Consider the following 9,603-nt stretch of genomic DNA (forward strand, 5'->3'; position numbering starts at 1 on the left):
CAGGGCTCTTCGCAAAACTGTAGAATCCATGAGTTCCTCCATTAAAATGAGAAATCTGCGTTTTCCTCAGGTAAAGGGGGAAATCTCCATTTTCCCATGGGAAATGGAAAACCCAGATCCCTGGTGATAAACAAGTGCTTGTCATCCCCTCAGAACCTTTCCAGAACTTCATTTTGTCACTTTTGGACAGATCCAAATCTAAAAGAAAGGGTCATGCAGCCTTCCCACTGGATGGAGTTAGTGAAAGGTGATCCTGGCTACCACTGGAACCTGAAGATACAGATGCTGCAAAGGATCCAGGGAGCACTCCAAGGCTGTGACCGTGAGTGGTGAGCAGAGGCCAGACTTTATTCATGACTGAGACTTTGGGGAAGGGGTCAGGGTCAGTCAGAAGAAAAGTAGAAACAGTCATCATCAGTATACTTATGGCACCTTGCTCCAAATTTCTACACAATCTCATCCAGCAGCTTTATGTGAGCAATGAACAGGAGAGGTGACGAAATGAATTTCTGGAAAGGCCCTGAGGGGATGACAGGCACTCATCCATCACCACCCTTAGTGGTCCTAGCAGATCATACAAATGCTTTATCAGTCTTTCCTGGTTTACTGTATCTAAGGCACCTGAAAGATCTAATTAGATTAGCAGGGCACAATTTCTCCAGTTCTCCAAGTGAAGATTGTCAGACAGGGTCCAGGAGCACAGTCTCTGTGCTATATTCATGATGAAAGCCAGACTGACCAGAATCCAAAAAGCTATTAGTATCCAGATACACATGGTGCTATTTGGGTGACCACCTGTTCCATGACCTTCTCGAAAAAGGGGAGGTTGGAAACAGGGCAGTAACTGGATTAGGAGTCAGCATCAAATACTGGTTTCCCAAGTAGGTTCCAGACAACTGCAAACTTAAGAACACCTGGCACCCTGTCCTCCCAAAGGGAGGTATTGACAACCCTGCCAGCAGTGACCCCAGTCTCCCACAACTGGCTTTTACAGGCCAGGATAGTCATGGGTCCAGTCTCCAACTGCTTGTCCTCATCCTTGGAAGTGTATCTTCTGCATCAGTGGCAATTTAAAGTGATCCATTATAAATGAGGAAGCTTGGTCTTGTCCTAATCGTGAACTCTGACCTGGCAGCCACCACTTTTGCTGCAAAGTTAACCTGGACACTAATGACCTTTTTTATCTGCTAAGTAGGTGGCAAATTTGTCACAGCAGGTAGGTGATATGGATGCTGAGGGAACAGCCACTCTAGCTTACCTTGGATGTACTGCGTTTGTCTTTCTGGCAGAAGTGATTTCTGGTATGTCAGGTGCAATTTGGTAGCCAGGCCAAGTAAGATTTGTGTTCTGAAAGTAGAAGTTTCAGCACCACATAACATTCAAGGAACAAAGATTTCTTAGATTTCTGGTAAATCTTGATATAGACAGCAAAAGGGAAAGAATTGGTGAGAAGGGAACCTGAGTGTATAAAACCAAAGAAGCAGATGGATTGCATTTTTATTCCAAGAGGGGAAAGAGAGCTAGAAGCTGTCCAACTCAGCCAGAAACAAAAAAACCCTGCAGAACTGCCTGTCTCTAGGCAGTACTTCTCAAAATTGTTGGAGTAAAGGCACCACTCTTAACATTTGCAGATTGTGGCGCCCAATCTCAGGTACAAATTTGTATATTATAGGGCTTACCTCCTTGCTGAGGGGCTGAGAAATGGGGGTGCAGGATTGGCCAGGCAGGGACAAGCTTAACCCTGCATTAATTTGCTTATCTCCTCACACCTCACATAAACCCTTCAAAGGATCTGGTAGCACCCCAAGATACTGTGGCACCCTGGTTGAGAATCACTGCTCTAGGGGAATGAAATAAAAAAAACTACAGGGGATTTATCTCACAGTATCTTAATGGTGTGAAGCAAGCAACTTCTAAATGCAAACAGTTATCATTGGTAACTCCCAACTGAGAAGATTAGACCAAGCAAGGCATATAAGGACACCTGGGCAGTGCTGTCTCTGGAGTAAAATTACTGAATACTTGCTGAAGAGCTTTCTCAATCCTCGCTCAACTATTGTAGTGATGTGCAGTGGCAGAACAACCTGGTGTCATGTGGAACTAAGTAGACTTCTTTTTTTTTTTTTTTTAAATATGTCAGGGATCTTGGAAGGGAACAGAGATCTTCCTGGTACTGTACATGCAAGCATACAAAATGGGGGAGATGAAGGAGCCTTATCTGTGTGACTGGTATGAAACTGCAGATTTGGGTTTTGTGAAGCTTTGGGCAACGTTCCAGGTGTAGAAGGGGCTGTGTGAACAGGGCAGCCAGTGTGTTGTGGGTACTGGGGCTGAACTGGAGTAGCTGGAGGTCAGTAAACTAACAATGCTAGGGGAGGCTCTAAAACAGGTAACTGATTTAAACTCAATGTAGTGTTGCAACCTATGTACAGAATGAAAAATGTTTCCAATTGCTGATATGTCAGTGCTAGAAATCTAAATATAGAAGCAAGGAAAATTAGGCGTTTGTATTGATTAGCCTGACTAAAACATGATGAAATTATTTGCATAATTATTTGTTCCTTAGTTTATAACCTTAAGAGTGAATAGAAGTCATTCCACCTAGGCTCTGATTGCCTGTGAGAGAGAACTGGGAACCACAGGACCATGGATGCATACCTGTTTGTGTGCTAGCTAACAGAGCCTAGGGATGGAATGTGGGGAGGAGGACAGGGAGGTGTTCCATTATATGGAAATGAACAGAATTGGAGATCAGGATAAACTGTTCTAAGCACCAATCTATAGCGTGGAACAGGAAAAATGGCGGTGTCTAGAATTTCTCTTTGGGAGGCATAGGCCAGCATTCTCATGCTGTTAGTAGTAAATCATAATTAGGGTATCTAAAAATATCTATGATTTTCTAACACAAAGCATATTGCACCCAACACAACTTTAGACCTTTTTATGACAATAAACATGACTTATTCACTGAACTGGAAGTTTGCATTTATCTAGGGACCAATTATACTTCTATATTTCTTCATAGGTTTTTATTGAGTAATGAGCAGAAGACAAACATTTGGAATGAATACTTTTGTATTTGTAACAAATAAACAAACTTGGAGTAAATTAGCCATTTTTTCTGTTCTTAATTTATCCAGGAATAAGGCTGCTTCCTACAGACTTCTTAATTTGTAACTGTGAAAGCATTGCAGCTGGATTTGTGACAAATTGGTTGAATATTACCAGCTTTCTTGTTTTTTGCTTTTGAGTGGGGTTTTTTCATACATGTATATTTTTATACAATTAGTAGCAAGGAAAATGCAAAATAGAAATGGGGGGCAAAACATTTTGCACAGTTTTGCCCAGTTTCCAGTCTGGGAACAGTGTATCTTCATTTCTTCATAATGGCTGCACCTGCAAGCTGCTGTTGGTCATGTGAGATTTTTTTTTGTCAGTTACATCCAGTAAATAAGTTTATTTAAATTATCTTTGCATAAATTACTAATATAAAGAGTTCCAGTTCCATTTTATTTTTGTGCAATCTCTAAATTAATATAATATTGAAATTTGCGGGAAAATGCCTTTGAATAAGGAACCAGCTTCAGCCTTGTGTGATGCCTCACTGCCACATCACATATTGGGTGGAGAGACAAAGAGATATTGTGGCCCCACTGTCATATGGAATTCCACTATGGATGGAAGCAGATCTAGTGAGGGATAAAAGACAAGTGTCAGGTCCAGTATCTGCAAGTATAGACCATATTTGCAGCTGAATATATATAGTAGCTCTGGAAACCTAAATTAGTTGTTCTTGTTTATTTTGGAAAGAGTGGCAAAGCATGTTTGCATAAGTTTGCACTTGCCAGCATTTTCTTACTGTTAGACAATAAAAGGGTCCGAACTAAATTTTATGCACTTCTAATATTCCATGGTGTTTAAAGGACCAGAGGCCATATACAAAAAGGTTTTATTTAAACCAGAATTTATTTGGACTTTATGTCCAAACATAATCCAAAAAGAGATCTGACTCAGCAGCAGGTAACCCTGGAAATGCCCAGCCTCACTGGGGGCTTCTTTCTTAGATTTGTTTCTTAGGCACCTGGTGTTTTGCCATCTGCACACATTTGTTACAGAGAATGAAGCTTAAACAGTGCTTAGATCACATTGTGATGGAAATGGAGCCTCTGGGGAACTCCCCTCTTGTCAGCACGGAGGTGGAAAAGGATCTGGGAGTCATTATTGACTCCAAGATGAACATGAGTCGGCAATGTGGGGAGGCGGTTAGGAAGGCCAGCTGCACCTTGTCGTGCATCCACAGATGCATCTCGAGCAGGTCCAAGGAGGTGATCCTCCCCCTCTATGTGGCACTGGTCAGGCCGCAGCTGGAGTACTGCGTCCAGTTCTGGGCGCCGCACTTTAAGAGGGATGTGGACAGCATCGAGAGGGTCCAGAGGAGGGCCACTCGTATGATCAAGGGACAGCAGGGTAGGTCCTATGAGGAAAGGTTGCGGGACCTGAACCTGTTCAGCCTTCAAAAGAGAAGGCTGAGGGGGGATCTTGTGGCCTGTTATAAACTGGTTAGGGGGGATCAGCAGGCGCTGGGGGAGTCCCTGTTCCCCCGAGCGCCGCAAGGAGTGACCAGGAACAATGGTCACAAGCTGGCGGAGGGAAGGTTTAAGTTGGACATCAGGAGGCGCTACTTCACAGTCAGGGCGGCTAGAGTCTGGAACCAGCTTCCAAGTGAGGTGGTGCAGGCTCCCACCCTGGGGGTTTTTAAGAGGAGGTTGGATGACCACCTTACTGGGGTCATTTGACCCCAGTGCTCTTCCTGCCATGGCAGGGGCTCGGACTAGATGATCTGCTCAGGTCCCTTCCGACCCTAGAAACTATGAAACTATGAGGGGAGGACTCAGCATTGAATTCAATACAAAACACAGCAACTATGGCTACTTTTATTAAAAAACACAGTCATCACAGGGTAAAGTGGTATAAGTGCTGGTGCACACTTATATAATATAGCCTTGTGCTGAGAGCACTTGTCCAGAAGTGAGAGACCAGGGTTTAATTTCTCCCCTACTGACAAAGTTTTAAACCTACACCCACCAACTTCCAGAGGGCTGCCCTAAAGCACCAAGCTACGTGATTAGATTGGATGGGGATGGATTTTTGTTGAAGTTAGGCCACAATGCAAATAAGAATTCAAGATTCATAAGGCCAGAAGGGGAGCAAGTAAGAAAGCCTCACTCTGGTCTCATGGCTAGGGCATTCACCTGGCTGGTGGGGAGGATGCAGAGTCCTAGGTTACAGTCCCTAACACAACCACACATGCATATTTTTGTTAAGTAGTCATTGGATTAATAACTAACAGCAGTTATAATGGCCAGGTACCCAAAAATTTGTTGCCTAGTAATTAGGCATTCTCACTCCTTTATTCAACTTGGTTTCTACCTGTGTCCTTGAGCAAAAGTTAACTTAGTATCTTCTGCATTCTTGCTGCTTTTTACTCTAGTAATTGCATTTGTGTTAAGGTTGCGTAATGGCTTCCATCATGGTCTCCTTCTAAACTCATCTTAAGTGGCCAAAAATAACTTTTTTGGTTAAAACTTTCAGTGCTTTGGGGTGAAGTTGGAATCGCAGGAGAGTAGAATGTACCAATTCTATGAAGAAGTATAAGCAAGCAGTTGCTTTTATTGAGACTATTTGATTGATACATATTAAGACTGCTATAACAGTGAAATTCAAAAGGAAAGTAAAAACAGAAATTCAAGCTTTGGGCTACAGATGCAGAAAAAAAATCACTGTGGTGAACCTGCACATTAACTCTATGCACTGGTTTCAATCTCCTCTGCATTATGAAAGGTTTCTCTTCCAGCAGTTCCAGATGTCTCATTTCCATTCAATATTAACATCTTGCCATTTTTTTCTTTTTTGTTTTCATTTTTTCCAACTTCTTGGTTTAGGTCTGTGTTTATAACCACCCATTCCTTCTTTTTCTGTCTTCAGTGATAGCCACAACAACTAGTTGTTGGGACCCAGAAGCCTGTGAGCCTGGGTTCTTAACTCTGGCGCTTACAATAATATATTGTGAGGTGGTGAGCATGTTGTATTGCTTTTGACTAGCTTTAGTATTAGAATTGTAACTGCTATAGTTGTTTTGCTTTTGACTTGGAATTGTAACTGTTAACGTTCAGTAAACTTGCTTATAGTTAAGGTTAAATGTGTCTTAGTCTCCATACCTGGTAAAAAGACATGTAGCATTTATGATGCTGAAGTTGTTTTGAATTAGAGCAGTACAGAATACTGCATGTCTCAGTTTCAGGCTTGTCTCAGTCACTCAAAAGCAGAAAAGGCGGTTTGTTAGCAGTAGCTCATGCACCTTGTAATAGTTTATTTTTACATTTCTTTTAAGGATTGTGGGGGTTTTTTGTTTGTGTATGCATGAATATAAATCATCTTAAAAGGTTATTTAGGCTGAAGCAAGGCTCAAGCACTCTGAATTTTATGAAAGTGATTATGTGACATGGTTGCATAGTGGGGTGGGGGCTAGAATGTGTTACCTGGAAGTTCCCTTTCAGTACTCTGAAATACCAGGCTGAGAGAGTCCCATGCAACCTTAATTCTGCTTATACATTTGAATAAGGAAGGGACCAGGGCAGTGAATAGTGTTTTCACAGTATTAGGTTATTATAATGACCATTCACAGTAAGAGACAAGATCTTCCATTTCTTTCTGATGGAAGTCATTCCTGCTTTCGTAAATCATTTTGGTATCTGATTATTTTTGTAGGTATTTGGATGGGTTTATAGTACCCTTTCATGCTGTATGTGCTAGTACAACAGACTGAGGTTGGAGTCTCCATAGATTTTTAATTTTGACTAGATTTGAGTCTAGACTTCCTAGAATTTGCTTTACTTTTGAAGAATGGTAGGGTATAGAAATCACATTATCAGTGTCTTCTACCTCCCTAGTAATCTTTCACTGAACTTAGACTATGAAGCTAGGGACAGACATTACACATAAACTGGTTTAAGTGATCAGAAACTGATTTAAACCTGTAGTGGAACAGAAGTTCAGTGCACATAAACCAGTTTGAAAATGGCTGAAACCAGTTTGAGATACTACATTCAAACAGGTTTATCAGACTTAACTGATTTGGGTCAAACCGGTTTATGCAATGTCTGTCCCAGACACCTTCCTGGTTTAAGTTAAACCAGAGTCCCTCAGCATTCCAGATGCTTTGCAACTGGAGGCAGGGTTCTGCTCTCTGCTCCAGCCCAGCAGAGCTGGCCCCACCCCTTCTCCCTCGTTGGAGCTCTGGCAGAGAATGCAGGTACAGCTGCGTCTGCCTGGATTCCTCCTGCTCCCCTTCCTCCCCCTCTCCACTTCCTGCTCAAGCAGGGATCCGCCCTCCCCTTTGCCTTATACAGACTTCTCTCTGCATTAACTAGCATACCACATGATGGCTGTGGTACATGCTGTGGAAGACAGGAAAAAGACAGAACAGTGTCTGCTTAAGGCTTTTTGGAGCTAATCAGCAGGTAGCTGGTAATGTCCCTCTGTTCCTCCCTTGGAAGAAGTTGTTTAAGAAGAGCCTGAACTAGTGAGAGAGGCTTTGTTTTGTTTGATGCGCTGATAAATGCTAACAACTCCCTGTGTAAGTCTGTGCTGTGTAACTAAATGCTCTGTTATCAGCAGGAGGTGGGGAGGGGGGGAACCCCTCCCTAATGAGAACATTCTGCTGGGATCTGGGCATGCCCCCCCATCTTAGCACTATGGAAGGGAAGGGAGGGCTGCTGTAGCACCCCCCAACTTCTAGCCTGAGCCACTGCAGGCTTATGACTGCATTTCTCAGATGTCTGTATGGTTATAAACCGGTTCAGCCTAGCCAGGTTAGACTAACCTGCAAAGACTGAATCAATTCACACTCAGGCTTTCTGAATGTCTGTCCCTAACCTGAAGGTCTATGTTCTATACCTCTTCCCCCCCACCCCCCGACCATATAATTCATCTTTACTCAGTGTCTTTCTGGGATCTGTGATTCATAAAAGAGCTAGGTTTATGAGTTGTCACTAAATTGGATTGTAGGGTGCTCCTAAAGTCGACGTTAATTGTAGACGGGCTGTTATCTATTTTTTCTGACTGGTATAATGTGCAGGTATATAGTAAGACACTTTAGTACAACTTCCTTTTCAAATTGTACTACTTTTTCATTATTTTTGGTTGCTGGAAAGAGAACATGTGAGTAGAGGTGTGATTTAACTCAAATGTGAATTCAGGATGAGGTTAGAGATTGGAAGAGATGCCATATTACCATTAAGATTAAAAGCTGATTGTTGTCAGTAGCTACAACCTTAAGGAAGCTGTTGGATCAGCAGAGTTGAGTTGCCCTGGATAATGGGGGGGAAGTCTTAGATGAACTTTTGAGTTACGAGTCCAGATGTTTCTGCCTAAAGCAGTGAGCAGTGCACTAGGAGGGTTGTGTAATTAAATAGTGTGAAGGATGCCTAACACTGTTGATATGTGGTATTGTCTTTTTTCATGAATAAATTAAAATAATGTGAAGACGTTAGGCTTTTCCAGCACTGAGTGAAGGGCACATGGTTACTGTTAGATTCCATTGTTTTGCTGTTAAAATTGTTATGAGCAAAGCCTCTTGCCAGAACAGAATTCTAAATTTACACAATGGTATTTTCATAGCACTGTATCCATGGCACTTTACCATCTACATCTGCTGGAATTATGTCAAGCTGAGCTTATTAAAATTTTGGGAGCTCATGTTCCCATTTAAGGAGGCAATTCTGACAGTTTTCTGAATCCTTTATTAGATTATGCCATCCTATCACATTATTACCTGCCTGCTTATTGAACTGCACATCCATTCATAATATGCCAACAACTGTCATGCTGGTCATTTTGATTTTAGGCTACACTACAGCCTTGAGATAGCATTGAAAGTGGCTGAATCAGTTTCCTTTAAACAAAGTGAAGATAAGAAATGCTTATGTACTTTAGTAGTTAACTTTTTAGCATTTTGCCTTCAGACACAATGAGCCAATGAAGTCCTGCAATCTCAAAAAGGCCTAGACAAAACAATCCTGAAGGGGGCTGAGTAACTTTTTGTATATAATGGAAGACCACAAGGTTTTTTCATCTTCAACTTGGTGCTTCAATTGGGATATTTGTACATGCTATCACAATATCCCTTCCTCTCTTCCCCTATTATACCAATGAAAGTTATTCTTGTTTAGATGTTCCCTTGAAGAAAGATTGAATAGTGGTTTTAGTGGTTTGAACTTTAATTTGGTTTCACAGCTGCAACAGTGGATAGTATTTCATAGAAATCTAGATCTACTAGGTATCCTTTTTTTTTCTCCATCAGATCTATGACAGGAATCCATAGTGTCAAAAACATTCTGACCTGTTGTGGTCTTTTTCAGTTTTGCAGTAGAAGAATTGTCCTGTTTTTTTTTTTCCGTTTTTTCAAAAACGAGTAAAAGTTAAGAGCTGGCATTTTCCAAGGGATGCCTGCAGTCTAGAAAGGTTTGGAATTATTGGCTTATACTGGACCTTTGCATAAGGGTGCTTTACTGGAAGTATGTTGTCGTGCCCAGATGCCAGGGC

General features: G+C 41.8%; 1 protein-coding gene and 1 long non-coding RNA gene across 3 annotated transcripts in view; one reads left to right on the forward strand and one right to left on the reverse strand.

Annotated features, from left to right (window-relative positions):
- Positions 1-6,688, reverse strand: part of LOC109300030 — a 12,539-nt gene extending 5,851 nt beyond the window's left edge. Inside the window, exons 1-2 of the long non-coding RNA XR_002098099.1 lie at positions 6,677-6,688; positions 2,775-2,778 (exon numbers count right to left, since the gene is read on the reverse strand). This is a non-coding gene — a long non-coding RNA (uncharacterized LOC109300030). The remainder of the gene's footprint in view (positions 1-2,774; positions 2,779-6,676) is intronic.
- The window catches only part of ERICH1 (glutamate rich 1), a 163,918-nt gene that overhangs the window by 7,790 nt on the left and 146,525 nt on the right, over positions 1-9,603 (forward strand). The gene's annotated exons all lie outside the window — the stretch shown is intronic.

Source organism: Gavialis gangeticus, unplaced genomic scaffold, assembly GCF_001723915.1.
Source record: "Gavialis gangeticus isolate Ggan-Ray unplaced genomic scaffold, GavGan_comp1, whole genome shotgun sequence".
Lineage (NCBI taxonomy): Eukaryota > Metazoa > Chordata > Crocodylia > Gavialidae > Gavialis > Gavialis gangeticus.